We start from the raw sequence: 22,632 nt of genomic DNA, 5'->3' as shown, positions 1-22,632 counted from the left end.
TAAGGACAAATTAGCCAAACAAAAATTGAGAGCTCTAATAAGTATGTATAAAGCACTTAGAAAATCGTTTAGCACACACTAAGTACTACATACTATGTGAATATAATATAGAGGGATCAGATTAAAAGAGCAAGATTTTTATAATTTCAATATAAAGAGCTTAAAAGACAATAAAAACAATGTGGATATGAGATGTTTAAAGTAAAAAGATGGCAAGATAAACCACGCAAATACTAAACAAAAGAAAGCACTTAAGCTAAACATCAATAAAAAAGATAAACAGACTCCAGGACTCACTACTTGGTATTTATGCAATAGAAACACATAACATTTGTCCACCATAAGACATATATAAAAATGTTAAAAGCAATACTATTCAGAATAGCCAAAACAGAAAACACAAATGCCTATCAACAGTAGAATGAATAGGTAAATAGTAGTATATTCACACTATGGACAATAATACAGCTATGAGAGTGAAAAAATTGCCTCACACAATAATATGGATTAGCATTACATAAAGCTAAGTGAAAGAAGGCAGATACAAAACACTACATAGTGTATGATCACATTTACATAAAAGTTCAAAAAACACGGATATCTAATCTATTATGTTAAGAGTCAGGATAGTGATACTTTTGGGGGCAGACGGTAACTGAAAGAGGGGTGAAAAGGGAAATCTGAGGTGCTAGTTACACAAGTATTTTTACTTTGTGTAAAGTCATAGAGCTAAAGACATAATTTTTGCCCTTTTCTGGATATATGCTATACTTCAACAAAAAGTTTAACAGAAAGGATAACAAGCAAAGCTCCATACATTTAAAATTTTAAAAGCACTTCTTACTAATCAATGAATCAAAAGAAAATAAGCATAGGATCAACAAAGTCGAAAATCACAAGCCAATCTTACAAACCTGATAATGTAACATTTGAAAATTTAGATAAAAATTGGGAATATATTTTATGACCAAAACTCAAAAAGAAAAAAACTATTAAGAAACAGAATCAATAATCAATAAATCTTTTCACAAGGAAAAATATTCAAGTCTAGAAGGCTTTACTACTGAGTCCTACTAAATAATTAAGGAAGAAATAATTTCAATGTCATACAAATAGGTCCAAGAAATAGAAAACAAGAGAATCCTTCCCAACTATTTTCATGCAACTAACTGGCATAACCCTGATACCGAAACCCAATGAGAACAATCAGAGAAAAGGAAAAAAAATCACAGACCAATCTTACTCATTAAACACAAATGCAAAACTCCTAAATATTAGGAAACCAAATGCAGCAATATACACAAAAAATTGTTTATCCCAGGAATGTAATGCAGCACATTAACAGATTTAAAAAGAAAATCACATTTAAATTAAACATTAAACAGATTAAAAAAGAAAAATCTCAATAAATGAAGAAAAAAGTTTGATAAAATTCAACAATTCATGACTGTAAAACAGAAAGAAAAAAAAAAGCTTACAAAACTAAGAATTAGACAAAAGTTTCGTTTATCTGAGAAGAGCAGAATGCTATAAGCACCCTACAGCATAAATCACACTTATTGATGATCCATTGAAAGAGTTTTATTTGTGATTCGGAACTATACAAACATACCTGCTATCATCACTTTTATTTGACAGTGTAATAGAGATGCTAATCAACAAAGGAAAGAAAAAGAAATAAAGGATATAAGGATTAAAAAGGAACCAGTCATTACTCACAGATGATATGATTACATCTATAGAAACTCCAAAAGGATTTACAGATAAAACATATAAATTAGTAAGACCGAGTTTAGCAAGGATGTAGAGTAGAAAAATCAATATACAGATAGACAATCTTCAAGTTATAATGAATGGGGTTACATCCCAATTAACCCACTATAAGCCGAAAACATTAAGTCAAAAGTATGTTTCCATAATAAGTCGAAAAGCATACCAAATGCATCATCATAAAGTCCACAAATCATTAAGTTAAACCATCATAAGTTAGGGATCTGTACAAACATAAATCACCCACAGGTAACACAATACTTAGTGGTGAAAGACTAAATACTTCCCCCTAAAATCAGAAACAAGAACAGGATGTCCATTCTCAGCACTTTTATTCACCATAATACTGGAATACTTAGGCTAGCACAGTAACACAAGAAACAGAAAATAAAAGGCATACATTAGAAAAGAAGAAATAAAATCGTCCCTACTTCCAGACGAAACGATTCTCTACACAGAAGATCCCAAAGGAATCTACAAAAAAACAAAAAACTACTAGTTCATCATCGTTGCAGGACACAAGATTAACATCCAAAAGTGTACTGTGTTTCTATATACAGTCATGCATCACTTAATGACAGGGATACATTCTGAGAAATACGCTGTTAAGAGATTTCATCGAGAAATGTGTTGTTAGGCGATTTCATCGATGTGGGAATATGATAGAGCATACTTATATAAACCTAGATGGGATAGCCTAGGCTATACTGTATAGCGGCTATACTACAGCCTATGGCTCCTAGGCTATAAACCTGTACAGCGTGTACTGTACTGAATACCGTAGGCAATTGTAACATTAATTGTATATTGTGTATCTACAAATATCTAAACACAGAAATGGTACCATAATAACATGGTATTATATGCAGTCTGTTGTGATTGTTGATGGAACTGTCGTTATGCAGTGCACAACTGTATATGAAAACAGTGTCAAGGCAGACCAGTAAGGAAAGAACAGAAAGAATACTATAAAAAATTCTGAGACACTTTCTTATCTATATGGGGGGAAAAAAAAGACACTGTACCCGTACCTCACACCATATATTAACACAGACTGAATTCCAGGTAAGTTAATAACCTAAATATAAAAGCAAAATGTAGGCCGGGCGCGGTGGCTCACGCCTGTAATCCTAGCACTCTGGGAGGCCAAGGCGGGCAGATCGTTTGAGCTCAGGAGTTCGAGATCAGCCTGAGCAAGAGCGAGACCCCGTCTCTACCAAAAATAGAAAGAAATTAATTGGACAGCTACAAATATATAGAAAAAATTAGCCAGGCATGGTGGCACATGCCTGTAGTCCCAGCTACTCAGGAGGCTGAGGCAGTAGGATTGCTTGAGCCCAGGAGTCTGAGGGTGCTGTGAGCTAGGCTGACGCCACGGCACTCACTCTAGCCAGGGCAACAAAGTGAGACTCTGTCTCAAAAAAAAAATAAAATAAAATAAAATAAATAAAAGCAAAATGTAAAAGCTTTTAAAATCTCATAAGAGAATAACTTTATGACCTAAGGTTAGAAAAGGCACTAAGAACCAAGCTCATTGCTGTGTTCCTTCAACCAAAGATGACATTCGACAAAGGCCTAGGATAAATCATTCCAGAGAAAGGGATATAAATATGGCAGGCTTTTCTTCCACCAAGCGTTTAGTGGAAGAAAGTCTCTCTGCCTTGTCTCTACAGAGACAAAAGCTGTTCATCATCTATAAAAACAAATACATGATTGTGGCCACAGACTAGAGCTAAATGATGTAGACATACTGACCTTGAACAATATACCCATCCATATATTGAAGAATTTATCAAGTGCCTATTACTTGTAGAACACTTCAGGAGTAACTACAGGGCAAAATGAGTAAGATGGGTCTCAAAACCTACCAAGGGAAAGAGACATTCCCCTAAATAATTAAATCACTGTAGATTCTGAAATTATTCTAACAGAAATAGATAATAAGCTTGGGAAAAACAAGATTGGAAGAAAAACCACTTCTCTAAGTGGACAGGGGCAAAGTGGTAGTAATACACAGAACAAAAAGACAGAAAACAATGTGAGTAAATCTCAGTGGGGAAAGTTCAGAATTTGTTACTGGACCAGAAGTATGACTGAAGGAAAAGGTGGAAGGAAGTAAAAGGAGTTAAACAGGAAAAAGATAAGAGCCAACAAAGAGGCAGGTTGCTCAGGTTGCACTTCACCCTTTTAAGCAGTGGTACTGTAAGGAGAGGTTTTTGAATTACCTCAGTGAACATAGGGTTATTTCCTCCAAGTAAGACATACTTACTGGTCTTTGTCTACTAAGCAAACTCTATGGACCTCAAAGTCTCAAGTCTCCATTTTAACTTTCCCTGACCTCAACCAGACAGAGCTAGACTCCTCCCTTCACAGTTAGTCATACTTTGAACCTACTACAATTAGCATTTATCACATCATATTTATTACACTTCTTATTTCTATCTGTTTCTCCCATTAGACCATAAGCTCCTTAAGACAAGCATAATGTAGCTTTTTATGCTAGCATCTATTACATATTACAGGTACTATCAGTAGTAGATACTCAGGAAATAATGAATGAATGAATGACCAGAACTATTCTAAGAAAAGTGCAACAGGCAGTACAGACTAGGCAGAGGAGAAATTAAATATAGTAAAATCAGTTAGGAAACTGCTGCAAAATTCCAGGTAAGAAATAATAAAGAGCTGACTGCAGGCAAAGACTGCAAAACAAGAGAAGTGATTCAAAGATGTATGAATGATTGTAACAGAGAAGTAGAAGATGATTGCAGGATTCAAAGCCTTTGTTCCTGGAAAGAACTTATTTAAATATGTACTGACAATTTAATTGGTGCAATACACTATGCTAAATACTAGGAATGCAATGATGAGCAAATATACAAGATCTCTGCCCTCACTGTAATAGAGATGGGGGAAAACCAGAGAGAATGAAGTCTAGGGGAAAATTAAGTTAGGTCCAGAAGGCAACTGTAGATTATAGGTTTAAAATTCTACATAAAATTCAAGACCAGAAAATATTTTAGGACCATCTATCGCTCATGCTTTGTGGGTTTATAAGACCAGTAAAGAAAGTGTGAGGGTGAGCTGAGATACCAAGACTAAACCCCGAGGAAATACCCATACTGACAGGAGTTGGGGTGGGGGGTATGAGAGGAGAGAGATCAGGAAAGAAAACAGAAGAAAATCAAGAAAGGCAGAAAATGAGGATAATTGTTACAAAAACCTAGGAAAATATGTCTCAAGATGGAGGCGGTGATATATAGTGACGATTACTTCAATGAAAACATACAAAATGACCTCAGCATATATTCCCTTGAACTTGGTAGGATGATCTTTGAGAAAAAATTTTCCAGAGAATGATGGAAATGAATACCAATTATAAGGTCAGAAAAAGAAGTTAGTAGAAAGAGGAAGCAGAAAGGGAGCAGTGAAGAGGAAGAAAGAAGGGTACAGGAAAGAAATAGGATTTTCACTTATTATCATAAGTCAATGGCAAAAAGGTATTGATATTAATTAGAGCTGCTCCTTAAACAGAACGTCAAAGAAATTGTTTGACATAATTCCTTTCATCTTTGGGGAATCTCAAATTATTCATCCTACAGGTAGGGCGGATAAACCAAAAATGAAAAATAATAACTACACTTAAAAAATACTTTATATAAAACTGACCTGTATCAAAATCTATTTCAAATACCATATATGCTATATAACAATGTACTGACATCAATTTCTTTCTCCCTTTAAAACCTAAAAATTTTAAATTTACTATCACTTTATTGTAAAACTTCGATAACCTAGAATTTCCTTTATTTTCAAAGGGTTATTTGAAACACTTTCAGAAAACACTTAAGTTCAAAAAGTATTCTAACTATATTGCTGTATTTACATTTTTATGTCTAGTATCGACAATTAAGTAAAGCAGAAGAAAATATTCTAATACTAAAGAGTTTTGAATAAGTTCAAATAAAATGGTCGTTAATTAAAGGAAACACGAGTATTTTTTAATCGTACAGTCTGGGAAGGAAAAAAATCAATGCAATTCATCATTTTTCACTCTGATATTATCACAGATATAAATAAATGTTCACAGATGAAACTAAATTAGAGACTGCAGTAAAAACATGTAAGATCTTTTTGTTGAATGAAAAAGAAAAATAAAGCACTGCTTTGAAAAGCGAGGGCAAAAGCAATAATATCAACAGCAATCCTAATTTTTAGTTGATCTAGGAAGAAATCAAGATTGGCATCTGCCATTTTCATGATTTTTTCTTAAATATCCACAATGTAACATTAAGTTCACACTCACAGTAACCAAATCAAACCACTACTAGAATCTCTACTTGGCCAAAAGCTATTTTTCCTCCTGGGATTTCACTCCAGGTTTGAGGTGGAATTAGAAAACTTAAGATTTGTGAAGAGTCTGTTACTACAGAAAGCAGTCTTCCCCACAACTGGTACTTTTTATAACCAGCAGATGGTGCCCTCCATAAAGACAACCCTTCCTAGTATATAGTAATTAAACAGTATAAGAAATTAGCCCCTTATTCTTGTCAAGGGACAACTAAAAATCTAATGGGAGTTTTTCCTAAGAGAAAAAAGACAAACTAAGTTATGTTATTCTCACCTAAGTATATAACCATGAGGCCACATTTACATATTTCCCAACTATTTAAACAAAAAAGCTGCTTCTTCCACAATGTTACCACTAACCCACCATTCAGCCTGAATTAATCTTTATTAATTCAAACTAAGTGGATTTAATAGTTATGCTTTATGTGCTCTGGTAAAACAGTAATTTTGAAAACTTTAGGATGTCCTTTTAAAAAGTGGATCCTTTCTTTGTGTTCGTATTTTTGCTAATGTTTATTTATGAAAGTGCAAACATGGTCACTCTCTTGCCTACAACCTTTTTAAGGACCACCAATGTTATAAAAGAGAGTAAAGTTTAACTGGCTCAAAGACAAAAAGATTCCCAGGCCCTGGAATATCTCAACTTGCATCAGTTTCTAACTAACAGCACAGAAAGTATGCTGTTAAATCTCTTTAAAGTAATTCTTTTTAATATTAATAGTGATAATATCTCTCATTTACTGAATAATTAGTATTTCTCTGGTCAGCAGTACCACTGCATGGGGGAATAAAATTATGTACTTTTCTATTCACATCAAATCTCAAGCACACATTCTTGCAAAACCCTCCTCTCTCAATAGACTGCCTCTACTTCACAGAGAAAACAGAAGCTCTGTCCAACAGGAACTTCCTCAGTCTCTCATCACCAATCTACATGTCTATGTACATATGCATCCATTTTCTCTTTTCTTCCTCCTACCAGAAAGGAAGCAGCCCTCCTCATATTAAAAACGAACCCCTTCAAAGGTACATAAAATTCCTTCCTCTACAGGTTTCTCAGAGACATTCACTTTGTTATCTCCTTTCCTCTGATCAGCATCATCTGTGTCTATCAGATCTTTTCTCTCAGCATTCAAATATACTATGTTCTTGGATGGAAGAAGGCATTTAGGCAGGAAAGGAAAGAAAATACAACACACCTACTTAGACTACAAATACCCCTCCAGCTATTGTCTTCTCTCTCAAATTACCTTCACAGCCAAGCATCTCAAAAAGTAATCTATATTTTCCACCTTCAATTCCCCTTCACTTTTCATCCTAATCCAATCTGGCTTCCAAACAGCTCCCCACTCTCACACCCCACCTCATCAGCAATAATGCTTTTGCTTTGGTCACTGTGGCAGATTGCAAAAAAACAGTAACAAATTTTTCCATTCCTGGTAAATGTGACTTTGCTGCTCCTCCCAAAAGTAAAAGTGCTTTCCCAGCTATTGAACCAAGACGGTCTTATGACTTCCGTTGGCCAATGGGATACTGACAAGCTTAATAAGTGTGCTTTGGGTTTGCTGACCTACTCCTCTCAGAATTCTGGCCCTCTTATTCTCTTTTTGCTCTGTATGTTTTTGTTCCAAGGCTTTTGCTCTAGGCCTTCTTTTAAATAAGACTTTAAAATAACAAATATATAACCCAACAAGATCTCACTTTTAAACTCCAGTCCACATATTCAACTGTCTACTTAAAATTTCCACTTGAGTATTCTCAAAAACATCATGAACTTAAGATACTCAAAACTAAACAAACCTTCTCCCAACTAAACCCCCTCGAAAAAAAAATCTTCATTCTTCTCTCTTCTCTATCTCAGTATGTGGTGCCTTTTAGTGTACCCGTTTCTTCCTCCCAGAAAACTGGGAATGATTCTTGACAATTCCCTTTCGACATTTAAAATCAATCGAATCCTATAAACGCAACCTGCAAAACATAAATGGAGTTCACCCTATTTGGCCATCACTTCTCCACTACCTAACTTGTGCCACATCTAATTCATTCTTCATAGAGCAGCCAGAATAATCTTAATATGCTAATCCCTTCATATCATGGCCTTACTTAGAACTCTTAAATAGTTTCCCACACCCCTTAGAATTAAGTTCCAAATATACTAATCTGACCACTTGCTCATTACACTCCAATCACATCTCTATTCCTTAAAGACACCAAACCAAAATCCTTCTATTTCAGGGTGTACTATTCCTTCTGCTTTAAAAAACTTTCTCCTCTCTAGTTCTCATGCCTGGCTAACAATGGTTTTTCAAGTCTCATCTGTCAATCAGGAAGCCATCCCAAATCTATTTAGTCTAAATTAAATCTCCACTGCATGCTCTCACACCACCCCTATACTTTCCCTTCAAATAACTTATCGTAAATGGAAATATTAATTCTCTAATGTTCTTTTCACCTGCAGAGGCTCTAAGAAAGAAAAAAAATTAAAATAAATCCTCTAATGTGTTTCCCCTTCTAAACTGTAAACTAGATGAGAGTAGGGATCCTATTTTGCTCACCACTATATACCTAATGCATAACACAACGCTGCTTAAAAAGCAAGAGCTCAATAAATATTCTTCGTGAGATGAATATTATAATTACGCCCATTTTATAAATGAGAAAACTGAGGCTCAAAGAGATTAAAAAACTATGCTAAAGTTATCCAGCAACTAAATTGGAATTGACCTATATCTGATTCCCAAAGCCTATGCCCTTAACTTAATGGTTCCCAATCTTTGCAGCACACGTTAATCCTCTAATAATCAGACCCAAACACCTGCATTTGAAAGAAGCTCCATGAGGATTTTTATGTACCAAGTTGAGTAACAATAACTTAACAGTACAATATATTGCCAATTCTGCCAAATATTCCTGTAAACATTTATAATACCTTAGCTATATAAGCACAACAGCTATAAATAACAAAAATAAATGACGAATAGATCATGGTTTTCAAAGCTCTTTCATGCACATATTTTTCTTCATAATTCTTTAAGATAAAAGCAGGAATTATTTCTATTTTACAGATAAAGAAAATGAAGTTCACAGCGTTTACAAACTTATATACAGTCACAATGTAGCAAGTGGCAAAGCCAGGACAAGAGGCCAAGTTTTCTGGTTTCTACTTCAGGCTCTTCAAGGGACCCTGAATTAGAAATTAAGAATCAGAATACTGCAAAAATCAGAGCAAACTAAACAGAAATAAAAATGTTAGATCATCTAGAGGTGGCCAGGCACAGTAGCTCACGCCTATAATCCTAGCACTCCAGGAGGCTGAGGCAGGAGGATTGCTTGAGTTTAGGAGTTCGAGACTAGCCTGAACAAGAGTGAGACCCCCGTCTCTACCAAAAAGACAAGAATAAAAACCCAGCCGCACGCCTGTAATCCCAGCTACCTGGGAGGCTGAGGCAGAAGAGCCCAGGAGTCACACGTTGCAGCAACAATGGACTGTACTCTACCCAGGGCTGCGAGTGAGACTCCATCTCAACAAAAACAAAAAAAGGCAACTGAGCACCCCTCCTCACAAACCCCCACCCATTCATATCAAAAAATAATAAAAAAATAAAAGGTAAAACTGTATTTGTTTATTAAAAAAATAAAATATAGACTATCTTTTTGACATGCAAATAGCTCAGCAGAGCAGCTTTATATAAATACCTATAGCTTATTCTACAAGTTTGGCTTCATTTTTTCTTCTATTTTTTTTCTTAAGAGATAGAGTCTTATTATGTTGCCAAGGATGGTCTCAAACTCTGGCCTCAAGCAATCCTCCCACCTCAGCCTCCCAAGTAGCTGAGATTACAGACATGAGGCACTTTCTCTTCTATAAAACGTAGATAGTATATACTTGGTTAATCACTGCATAGACTATAAAGCACTACACCTGTGGTTTCCAAACTGCACCAAGACATCTTAGAACCCCCAGACACCACAGCAAATTCACAGGCATTGGAGAATATTTGAAATGCTCAAGAAGAACATAGCCATTCTGGAGATCTGGCAGATACCAGGTAAACTCCTAGCTCAAGACAGTTCCATTTTAACATGAGATTGTCACTCTACATTCCTTTTGAAGGAAACTTATCTTACAGAAACTGGGATTTAGGGCAATTGTGATAAAAACCAAGTATTACATGGCAATCAATGTGAAATAGGAAATGAGGGAGGCAGTGTCCAATCTGTTTCCAACACTTGAGAACTACACATGCCCCAAAGGCACGCACATCCCATTAGTAAGTAACTGTCATTATTTAAGCATAAAAAGGAAATATTTTTATTTTAATGCATATATAATCTTAGGCCACAAATATTTATTAAGCTATTCGTACCTAACTAAAACAGAACTGTTAGGTATTATTTTTTGGCTCCACGAAAAAATGATGAGACACTAAGGGCACTGTGAATAGAGAACATTTGGGACCCTCTCACTACATTTATTAAGGAATTCTCATAGACGTTTGTTAAGCTGCACTGTTGTACAACACCTTTACTATTTCTTCACTGGAGACAGGGCAAAGAAAATTAAAAACTGCAAAGATTGAAAACATGCCGAAAATGAGTAGGATGGTGACAGGATGCTCATCATCACACTTTGTTCTAGAAAAGCAGGAGGTAAAACTAAAGGCTATAATAATTAAGGAATAAAAAAAAAAATACCCAAATGCTGCCTGTATTATGTTGGTTTATTTAAAGACAAGGGCTAACTTAGCCTTAAAGCCTTGGTTATCTAACAATAGTTTTTCAAATTCTTTAGCAGCTGACTCCTCTTTTCAAACAAAATTTTTCACCAAATTCTAAGTTACAAAATATATTTTAAAAAGTAAAGGTCTCTGTAGCTGAGGAAGCGCCTAGGACCACAGTCTGGCCTAACTCTCCACACCTATAACTGCATTCACTAGGACTTCTAGCATTTCAACATACAGCTCAGAGATGCTAAAGAGAGAGTGTCTCAGACCTTCAATTAGAGCAGTTCAGCTTTATATTAATAGAAGATGTTATTTCAATATTGCTCTGGGTTACAACTCATTGCCTAAAGCTAAGACAATGACTTTCAAACTTTTAATTTTTCTACTTAACACAAGTACATAAATACACTAGTGGGGGGGGAGTCTCATAAAATGATATCCTTATTGTGTGTAACTCATTCTGAGTTTTTCTACTCTAACTGAAACCCAATTTATAAAACTCTGGCCTAAGAACTTATCTCAATGCCTTCTCAGAACAGCAGAAAATAAGTAAATAAAATAAGAGGAGTGGGGGAGAAGAGGAGGAGAGAACAAATTTCTTATTTGGAAATAATAAAACACACAAACTGTTAAGATTTCCACCTCACCATGCACGTCAAAAACAAAAAAGGAGACGGGATGGAGGGACAAAGAGGGGAAGGAGTGAATCTGCATTAGAGTTAACTATAAAAAATAAAATCACCAAAATCTTATCTCTAATTACGAACTTTTTAACCTGAAAATAAGAGAATCAACCTCAGATGAAAATGATAGTTTTATAACTCTTTCCAATAGAACTTCTGATTTTATTATGAACTACATCACAACACGTATCTCTATTCTTCCCCAAACCCATTAAAATAGCCAAAGAAATATAAAACTAAGAAAAAAATAATAACAGTGTTAGAAATGAGATCATTGACAATGCTCAAAGTCAACACAAGAATACCAGGACTTCCAGGAGTCAGTAAACCACCCCCAATACAGAAACATCCACCAGGCTGGGGAGGGCAAGCGTCAGAGAAACCAAAGTGAAGACAAAAGGACAATTCCCTAGCTTGGGGATACCATAATTAACAAACAGAATCTTCCAATAACATACTCTACCTCTACAGCAACTCTTTCCTAATTTCTGTTAACCACCTCAGCTCAGAGAACACAGCAAAAATAGCATTTTAAAAGTCTACCCGCAACCAAAACAGCATTAAGATAGGTAAAGAGTTTGCACCTAAGTTTTCTTGACCTGGCATAGACTGCAAGATAAAGTTGGAGCTGTGACCCAAATGCTCTGCCAGCAACAGGAACTAAAAAAGAAAGGTGAGTACCTATATTCTTATCAGACCAAATTTTAAAACACGAAGGATTATAAGACATAGAAAAGCCATCACATAATGATTAAAAGATTCAAATAACCATGAAAATAATTTAAAATTTATACAAACTATTAAATAACAAGAAAATATACCAAAAATTAATAGACCCAGAGGGATAAACCAAGATACACACCAACACAGCACAAGAGTTTTAACACATCTTTTCCACTACTGACATATTCTATGCTAGAAAAACTAGTAAAAATATAGAAAACTTAAATAAGATAATTAACAAGTTTGCTTCGTTGGTCATTTATAGAATTCTGCACCCTTACACAATTTTCTCAAGCACACATATAACATTTACAAAATCTGATGACAATTTGGTATATAATACATGTCTCAACAAATTCAAAACAATCCAAATCTCACCACCACATATTCCTAACTAAAATGTAACTAGTAAAAAACAAAAAGACTTCTCCATATGTTAGGAAATGTAAAAGCACACAAATAACAACACAGTTGTAACTGAGTGAAAAAAAATAATACATATAAAACTTGTAGGAATTAAGGAAAGTGGTACAGCAAGGAAAATTTAGAGCCTTAAATGTTCATACTGAAAAGAAGAAAGGCTTACAATAAAGAAGCTAAGCATCGAACTTAAGCCAGTAAAGAAAATAAGAATAAACCAAGAATGAACTCAAAGATAAGTGAAGTAACTAATGGACACGGTGAGCACTGTATATGGGAAAGGGCATGCCTCCAATCCTGGCTTGGGTGAGGCAAAGTCATGGCACGTACCCAAAATGTTTGTACTCCCATAATATCCTGAAATTTAAAAAAATAAATTCACATGGAAAAAAAAAAGATTAGTGAAAGCAGAAATTAGTCAATTAAACAGAAGAATACACCTACACAGCCGAAAACTGGCAAATCTCTAATGAGGCTGATGAAGAATAGAAAAAAAAAAAAAATCAACATTAGGAATAAAAAGGGGGATATAACTACAGAGAGTAATAGGAATGTTAAAAAAAAAAAAATCATAAAGAATACTTTAAACCAGGGACTGGCAAACTTTTTCTTAAGAACCAGATAGTAAATGTTTTTCCCTTGGGGCTCATACCTTCTGTCTTAACTGCTCATATCTGCATTTAGAGCGCTTAAAGCAACCAGACAATATCAATAGGTATGGCTATATTTCAAATTTTATTCAAGATTTTATTTACAAAGAGAGGCAGGTAGCCTATAAGCCACAGTTTGCTGATTCCTGATTTATGCCAATAAATTAGCTATCTCAGATGATATAATTTCCTAGAAAAATATAAGTAACAAAAACTTACTCAAGAAGAAATCAACAACAAATCTTCCTACAAAGACACCCTGAGCTTGATGAACTGTTCCAAATCTCTGAAGAACAGAATGGCTCCATCTTACACTAACTATTCCAGAAAACAGAAACAAAAAGAATACTTCCCATCTCTTTCTATGAGACAAGTATAACTTTGACATGAAAACTCATAAACATACATACATGGATTAGCCAAATAACTCCAGCAATGTACTTTTAAAAGACAGCTATATTACAGCACTGTCCAATAGAGATTTCCTTGATAATAGAAATGTTCTATAATTTGTGTTTTCCAATACTATAACCATAACCACAATCAGCAATTGAAATGTGGCTGGTATGACTGAGGAACTGGATTTTTAATTTAACTTCATTTTAATTAATTTAAATGGCCACACGTGGCTGGTGCAGCAATATCATGCCACACTGAGTTTATCCTATTAATGCAAGGTTGGTTTATTATAAAAAAAAAATTATCAATATCATTCACATCAACAGAGAGAAGGAAGAAAGCTATCTAAATAGATGCAGAAAATAGCACCCATTTGATAAAATCACAAGAAATAAAAATGTTTACCTGGCAAAGATTATCTACCAAAAACCAAGAACAAATATCATTTTTAATGGTGAAACATATCAAGTATTTCCTCTGAAGCCAGAAACAATATGCCCTGAATTAGGAAGTGCTTTCTTAGGTATGAAACCAAAAGCATAAATAACAACAAAAATAGATAAACTAGATATGATTAAATTTTAAAACTTTTGTGCTTCAAAGGATACCATCAAGAAAGTGAAAAAACAATCCACAGAATGGAAAAATATTCATGTTAATCATATATCTGATAAAGGACTTGTATCTAGAATATACAAAAAAAACTATTATAACTCAATAATAAAAAGACAACCCAATTTAAAAATTGGGCAAAGGATCTGAATACACAATTTTATAAAGAAGACATACAAATAGCCAATACGCACATGAAAACACGCTCAGCATCATTAACCATCAGGAAACGCAAATCAAAACCACAATGAGATGCCAGTTCACATCCCCTAGGATAGCTATAATCAAAAAGACAAACAATAACAAGTGTGTGCAAGGATTTGGAGAAACAGAAACATTCATGTGATGCTGGAGGGAATGTAAAATGGTACAGTAGCTTTGAAAAACATTTTCTCAGAAGGTTAAACGTGGATTTACCATATGATCCAGCAATTCCACTCCTAGGTATATACTCGAGAGGAAGAAAAACATATGTGCACACATAAACTTGTACAGAAATGTTCACAACAGCATATTCCTAATAACTAAAAAGTGTAAATAACCCAAATGTCCATCAATTGATGAATGGATAAGCAAAATGTAGTATACCCATACAATTATCATTTGGTAATAAAAAGTAAGTACTGATATATATACGATATGGGTGAACTTCGGAAAACTATGCTAAATGAAAGACACTAGTTACAAAGGGCCAAATATGATATGATTTCATTAATATGAAACGCCCAGAACAGACAAATCTATAGACAGAAAATAGATTAGTGGTTGTCTAGGGTGGGGGTGTAAAGAAGTGTCTTAGTCTGTTTTGTGTTGCTATAACAGAATACCACAGATTGGGTAGTCTATAACGAACAAAAACGTATTTGGCTCACGATTATGGAGGCTGGAAAGTCCAAGATCGCGGGGCCAGCATGTGGTGAGGGCCTTCTTGCTGCATCATAACATGGCGGAAGGCATCACATGTGGAAGAGAAAAAGAAAAGGGGACTGAATCCTCCTTTTATAACAAACCCACTCTCTCAATAACAGCATTAATCCATTCACTCTGCCCTTATGGCCTAATCACCTCTCATTAGGCCCCATTTCCCAACACTGATGCACTGGGGATCAAGTTTCCAACACATGACCTTTGGGGGACCATTCAGACCACAGCATGAGCAGCTGGTTAAGAGGTGTAGGGTTTCTTTCTAAGTGTAGGGTTTCTTTCAAAAATTGATTGCAGTGATGAATGAACAACTCTGAATATACTAAACCGCTGAGCTAAACACCTTAAATTAGTGACTTGCAATGTGATGAATGCTATAACAGCATATACCAGAGCAGGCAAAGATTTCAGGAATCTGAACGTGTGTGCATTGGAGTAAGGAAAACTCCCTTTAAAAAGATGCACAGTCTGACAGTCTGCCAACAGACAAATCTAGGCAGAAGATATCATGAAATCAAAAGTACATGCAAGTGTACTGAAGTGCGAGAGAATGACATTCTTCAATAGTTTCATATAGCCAGAACACAGAAATTCTGTTGAGAATTAACTAAAGATTCTGCTGGAGAGAAAAGCAGACATAGATGTATCGAGAACCTTTAATGCTCAAATTTATTTATTTGTTTTTTTGCAGGTAATGGGAAGTTAAAAGAAAAGTTTTAACCAAGGGAGTTAAACAATCAAATGTGCTTTACAGAAATTGTTTTGACAGTTCCTAGAAGATGGAGTAGAAGAAGGTAAGACTTGAACTGAGACACGGGGGCTACTAAACTAATTTAAGAAAAAATTGATAAGGATCTGGACTAAGGGAAGGAACCTGGACTAAACAAGAAGCAACAAGCATAAAGAGGAAGAGAAGAGATTGAGATAATAGAAAAAATAAATTTAACGACTAATTGGAGAGAGAAGAAAAAAAATCAATGAAAGAAAATCAGCAGTGAGGTCAAACCTCAGCTACTGATTTTAGAGTAATCCACATAGAATGGAGGACACGGAAATGAATGATATTATGTATGAAAAACTCAGAAAAGAGATAGAAAAACAAAAAAGACAAACTACTGTGCGATAGTTTTCCTCGAAATCGAAATGCCCGCTATGTAATCACATTAGTAAAATCCATAATTATTATATTAGGGAATTTAACCATAAAGGTTAATACTACTTAATGAAAAAATTACATGGCTCTAAAAAGGAAAGAGTGATAATTTCAGGCTCATTTAAACTTTTCAGTAACAAAGGTTTTAAAAGGTTTTGATGAAAGGTAGCATGGTGTAATAATAAGAGGAAGAATAACAACAACATACTGAGCACCTAGCCTATGCACACAGTTCCAAATATTTAATATGTAATTCATCTCATCCTCACCACCAACTTTGTGAGGTAAGCAATCTTTCCTAGAGAGTGAAGTACAAAGAGGTTAAGTAATTTGCCCAAGGCTGAATAACTGGTAAGGGGGCCAGGACTCAAACACAGTTAGTAAAGTTCCAGAGTCTCCATTTTTAGCCACTATACTGGCTCTCAAAGGAAAGAATTAGATTTTTAAAGAAAGAAAAAAAAAAAAAAAAACTTGGTTCAAATGTTGGGTCTACCACCAACATTGGCACATTAGTAACTTAAGCAACTCCTCTGTCTCCTGAACTATAAGAAAGAGATAATGACAATATTACAGGATTATTACGAGGATTTAGTCATGAATACAAAACACCTGAGTAATTATTATTATTACTAAGCAATAATCATACTTAACATTTATTGAGGACTTACTGGAATACATCAAAATACTACCAGAAGCACTTTACATAGGTTATTTTATCTAATCCTTAAAATCATCTTTCAGAAAATATCATCACTGTCCTAACCATTTTTACAGTTTAGGAAACAGATTCAGAGAGATGGAGAGACTTGTGCAAGATCATGTTGTGTGGTAAAATTATTATAAAAATGACCCCAACTCTCCACCCCTCCTTGTATCCATATCCCTTGCAATGTGACAATGCAGCTCCTCCCTTCAAGATGCAGAACTGATTTCCCCACATCTTGAATTTTGTCTGGCCTCGAGACTTGCCTTGGCCAACAGGAAGTGACACTGTGCCAGTTCTAAGCAGAGACCTCAAAAGATCTTACATATCCCCACTTCCTCTCTTGGAATCCTGCCACTACATGAACAAGCCCAGGGCAGTCGGATAAATGATGAGATATATGTGCCTCTGTCACCTTTCATCTTCCAGCAGAGAACCAGCCAATCATCAGAAATGTGAGAAGCTACCCTTAGAGCAGCCAACCTCCAACCAACCTACCAGGTGACCACAAATACATGAGCGATCCTAGATGAAATCAGCCTACCTGAAATTAGGCAAATCTAGCCCCAAAGATCAGATCCACCTATGTGATCCACAAATTCATGAGCAATAATACGTAGTCATTGTTTTAAACCACTGGCAGTTGTTGCAGAGCGATAGCTAATTGAAACACGTGGATAATGGAAAAGCCGGAATTTAAAGACAGGCAGTCTGATTCCACGCTCACCCGCCTCATCACTACTTTATATAATTTCCAGTTTCACAGTAGACCTGACATGCAGTGCTACTATGGTATTTTCCTTTCTGAAAAACAATGCTTACTATTTGACATTATTTAAAATTGATTTGTGGCCGGTACATGGTAGCTCACACCTGTAATCCTAGCACTCTGGGAGGCAGAGGTAGGAGGATCCCTTGAGCTCAGGAGTTCGAGACAAACTCAAGCAAGAGAAAGATCCCCATCGCTATAAAAAACAGAAAAATTAGCCAGGCGTGGTGGCACATGGCTGTAGTCCCAGCTACTTGGGAGGCTAAGGCAGTAGGATAGCTTGAGCCCAGGAGTTTAAGGATGCAGTGAGCTATGATGACAACACTGCACTCTGACCAGGGCAACAAAGCAAGACTCTGTCACAAAAAAAAAACATTGATTTGAAAAAGCCCAAGATAGTATATATAATTGTTTCCTCCTTTAGGCAAACAAACAAACAAACAAAAAAATCCAAAATGTTTATCAGACCAAGAATTAGAACCCACACAAATCCGATAAAGGGCTGATAACTAGAATTTACTTAGAACTCAGGAAAATCAACAAGAAAAAATCAAACAACCCTATCAAAAAGTGGGCAAAGGACATGAACAGAAACTTTTCAAAAGAAGACAGAATAATGGCCCAAAAACATATGAAAAAATGCTCAACATCTCTAATCATCAGGGAAATGCAAATCAAAACCACAATGAGATATCACTTATCTCCAGGGAGACTGGTCTTTATCAAAAAGTCCCAAAATAATAAATGTTGGCATGGATGCGGAGAGATAGGAACACTCATACACTGCTGGTGGGACTGCAAACTAGTGCAACCTCTGTGGAAAGCAATATGGAGATACCTTAAAGAGATACAAGTAGAAGTACCATTCGATCCAGCAATCCCATTACTGGGCATCTACCCAAAAGAATAAATGATACTCTATAAGAAAGACATCTGCACCCGAATGTTTATAGCAGCACAATTCACAATTGCAAAGATGTGGAAACAACCCAAGTGTCCATCAATACATGAGTGGATTAATAAAATGTGGTATATGTATACCAGCTTTAAGAAACAATGGTGATATAGCACCTCTTGTATACTCCTGGATAGAGCTGGAACGCATTCTACTAAGTGAAGTATCCCAAGAATGGAAAGACAAGCACCACATGTACTCACCATCAAATTGGTATTAACTGATCAACACATAAGTGTACATATAAGAATAACATCCATTGGATGTCGGGCAGGGGGAGGGGGAGGGGGAGGATGGGACGGGTATATGCATACACAAAGAGTGCAATGTGTACCATCCGAGAGATGGACACGCGTGAAACTCGGACTCGGGGGGGAGAGGGGGCAAGGGCAACATACGTAACCTAAACATCTGTACCCCTACAATATGCTGAAATAAAAAAAAAAAAAAGAATTAGAACCCAATCACTAATAGCCATTTGTCCATTAATTTATAATGCACTTTCCTGGATATATTTATACTTCTTTCAATGTAAGTAAATACCTGTGTATTGTGTATCCTTATTAACTTCCCAAGTATTGCAAAATTTACCTATACTGATTTGTATTAACTCATTCTCACTCTTAATTGATGACTTAAAACACTAATGTATAACACACTGCATCATCTACCAGCCTAAATGCATCTATGCCCATATAACTCTGCCATCTCCTCCTATTAGAAGAAATTCTCATTACTCCTAAATAAAGCCAACCCTTGTACTGAAGTCAACCTTTTGCTACACAAGGATATTGTTCCAGCAATTCTATCTTCCCTCCTGCCTTCATCAATTTTTTCCTCTACTAGATTATTCCCATCAGCATATAAACTTGTTTTTATTTCTTTCAAAATCTTTTTCTTTCTTTCTGCTTTCCATCTCCACAATTTTAGGCTCTGCTAATCTAGAGATCTTAGTTCTCAAGGGAGCACTGTTTCCACCAAGGGATGCAGCAATGGCTCCATTAAACTGTAAGCTGAGACTGCCATCAGCCACTTCATGCCAATGAATCAACTGACAAGGAAGAAGGATACAGAACGGACTGGGGTGACAGATCTTACTACCAAGGGGAAAACTGGGTTGCTACCACACATGGGGGCTAAATAAAAGTATGTTTGCAATGCAAGAGTTCCTCTGGGATACCACTTACTATTTCCATGGACTATGATTAAAGTCAGTGAAACAATCCAGGCAGCACTAATGGTCCAGAATGAAAGAATCGAAGTTTGGATCGCCCCACTGGGCAAGAAACCACAACTAGCTGAAATGCTTGCCAAAGACAGAGAAAATGTGGAATGACACTAGAAGATAATTATAGATAACAACTGTAACAACACAACTAGCTATAGAAATAAGAACTCTAATGAGTATTTTTCCCTTGTTTTGATATAAAAAAAATTGTGTATGTTAACCAATTTACTTTTTTATCTCCCTTCCCACAACCATCTAATAGTAGGTAACCTCGTATCTCAGTATTTAAATTACAAGATATTAAGCATAAAATGTGATTTAGGCAAAAGAAAAACTAATCAAAAAATGGATAAAGGGACTTTGTATACTCTTTTAAGGAATGGGTTTATGCATTATTTGAACAAAGACATCATGTACAGCAAAAGTATAATTTTGCAACTGTCTTTATTTGCAAGTTAAATATGATTAAAATAGGTGTGTATAGATGCCACAGTGACAAGGGGTGGACTCTGATGGCTTCATATTGTATGAACTTAGCTAGGCCACAACTACCCTTCTCCAAATTCCATTCCCTGCATGGTTGTGGGTTAGAGGTGGCCTCAAAAGAAATTCCCATGAAATTTAGAAGACAAAAGTGAAACATCAGCCGTGTCTGTGTTCAGAAAGGCAACATAAGTTCAGGCACTGTCGCAGTTCTCACAGGTTGTTGTGGGATCATTTGGCATGGGGCATGGGGTAGCAAATGGGCCCACAGTTCCTCTAGCTCCTTTGAGATCGGTTTCAGCTTTCCCAAATAATCCCAGGACAGATTTGTGCGCAGGTTCAAGTTTGGGCTTATGGGTCAGCTCATTTCCATGACTTCCAAATCATCTTCGCAGATTTCAGTTTAACCATGCTCTCCTCCCATTTTTAAGTCTCTATCTTCCCTTCCCGACTGCCAGTCCTACCAACTTCAAGTCTAGCACCAGACTCGGGAGTATATAATCAGATCCCACAATTGGCAAAAATCAATCTCTACAATAAATCCCTTACACACTCAAGATAATTTTGCTTCTCTGATCAAACCCTAATTGATAAAAATGAAATGTAAGTTAGAGTTAGGCTACTATAGAAAGGGCTGAATATGTCCACCTGTCTCTTCTTTACTTCATATAACACCCCAACTAAAGAGAAAAGGTCAAATACCACATATTGTGGTTATCATGCATCTTGCTTTCCTTCCATCCGCAAAAATACTTAAGGATTTAACTGAAAAACATTAAGTTTTGAATGCATTTACTTCCTAAAGGAGTAAGTTCAAATTTTAAAATCTACCTTCTTACAGTTACATTAAAACAAAATGGACACTGTCCAAATTCAAGAGAACTAATAAAAATCAACACCTTAATACATTTAGACTACATTAATGTTACCCTTATACTTTTGTCAGCAGCACAAAAGAATAAATCTATCAGAAGATGAATGTGTCATCTCTAAAACCAACTCATTCAGTCCCCTCTTGAATATACCTTTTTTAAAAATCTGTTTAGCTAAAGTCAAAGCCATAAACAAATTTAGAATAATCCTAAAGAGTCCTCTGGACGTCACCTGGTCCTGGCTAACAAAGATAGATGTTCAACAGCCCTATCTATTTTGAGACAGAAGCAATTAAGACAAACATTTACACTTTAATACTTTTTCATCCAAGTTGAAATACCAAGAAAAGTGAAGGTCAAAGACAGTTGAAAAATGACATTTTCTTCCAATATTATCTGGTACCATGTGTCCCATTGCTGTCTACCAGGTTGCTGCTAATAAAGAGAAAAAGAGACAACAGTACAAATGTGGTTATCCCTTTCACCAGCCTGTATAAACATTCTTTAGTTCCTGGCTTTCCACTAAATAATTACTTATTCAGATCAAATGTATGTAACTGAAGCAGTGGTGAGTTTCTATCTTGTTCCAAAAACATATAACCCTAAAACAAGGTATATATTAAGTCAGCAACTACGTTTAAGGCCCAGTTTAAAATGAATGAAAATGATTCATGAACAGTTCTGATTATTGTCGAGTAGCATTCACCCAACTCATTCCACAGATAACAATTATAAACTCTGGAAAAAATGCTTTTGAGAATGATTTGAAAACAAAAGCAACCAAGAGCAGGTAGAAAGTGGAGATTTGACCACTGAAATGAAAGAAAGGAAGTACACTGATGGGGGATTCAAATTTATACAGCTTTTCCCCCTGGGGGTACTCTCAGTTTGCAGCAGCATAGGGCAGCTAAAACTCAAGCAGAAGGCTTCAGTTTTATTGGAGTTCATGGCTACAAAGTGGCTGGAAATTCAGATGGGAAATTCAGGAAAGGGGAGAACCAAGGCAGGGGAAGCCTAAAAAACTAATACAAACTTGGTTCAAATTCTTCACTGACCCCTGAACTTCATATGCTCAGGGAAGACTCCAAGGAGGCCAGAGGAAAACAACTGAAAAGCTCAAAGAACTCAGCAGCAATTTCAGCTGTGGCACACTGCAGAGGAGACATGAGCTTAGAGTCTGGCCACCTGAGAAGGGCTTAGTAAACACCTCAGAT

This window comes from Propithecus coquereli, unplaced genomic scaffold (assembly GCF_000956105.1).
Source record: "Propithecus coquereli isolate 6110/MARCELLA unplaced genomic scaffold, Pcoq_1.0 Scaffold175, whole genome shotgun sequence".
In the NCBI taxonomy this organism is placed as follows: Eukaryota; Metazoa; Chordata; class Mammalia; order Primates; family Indriidae; genus Propithecus; species Propithecus coquereli.
This window is presented reverse-complemented; position numbering follows the sequence as displayed.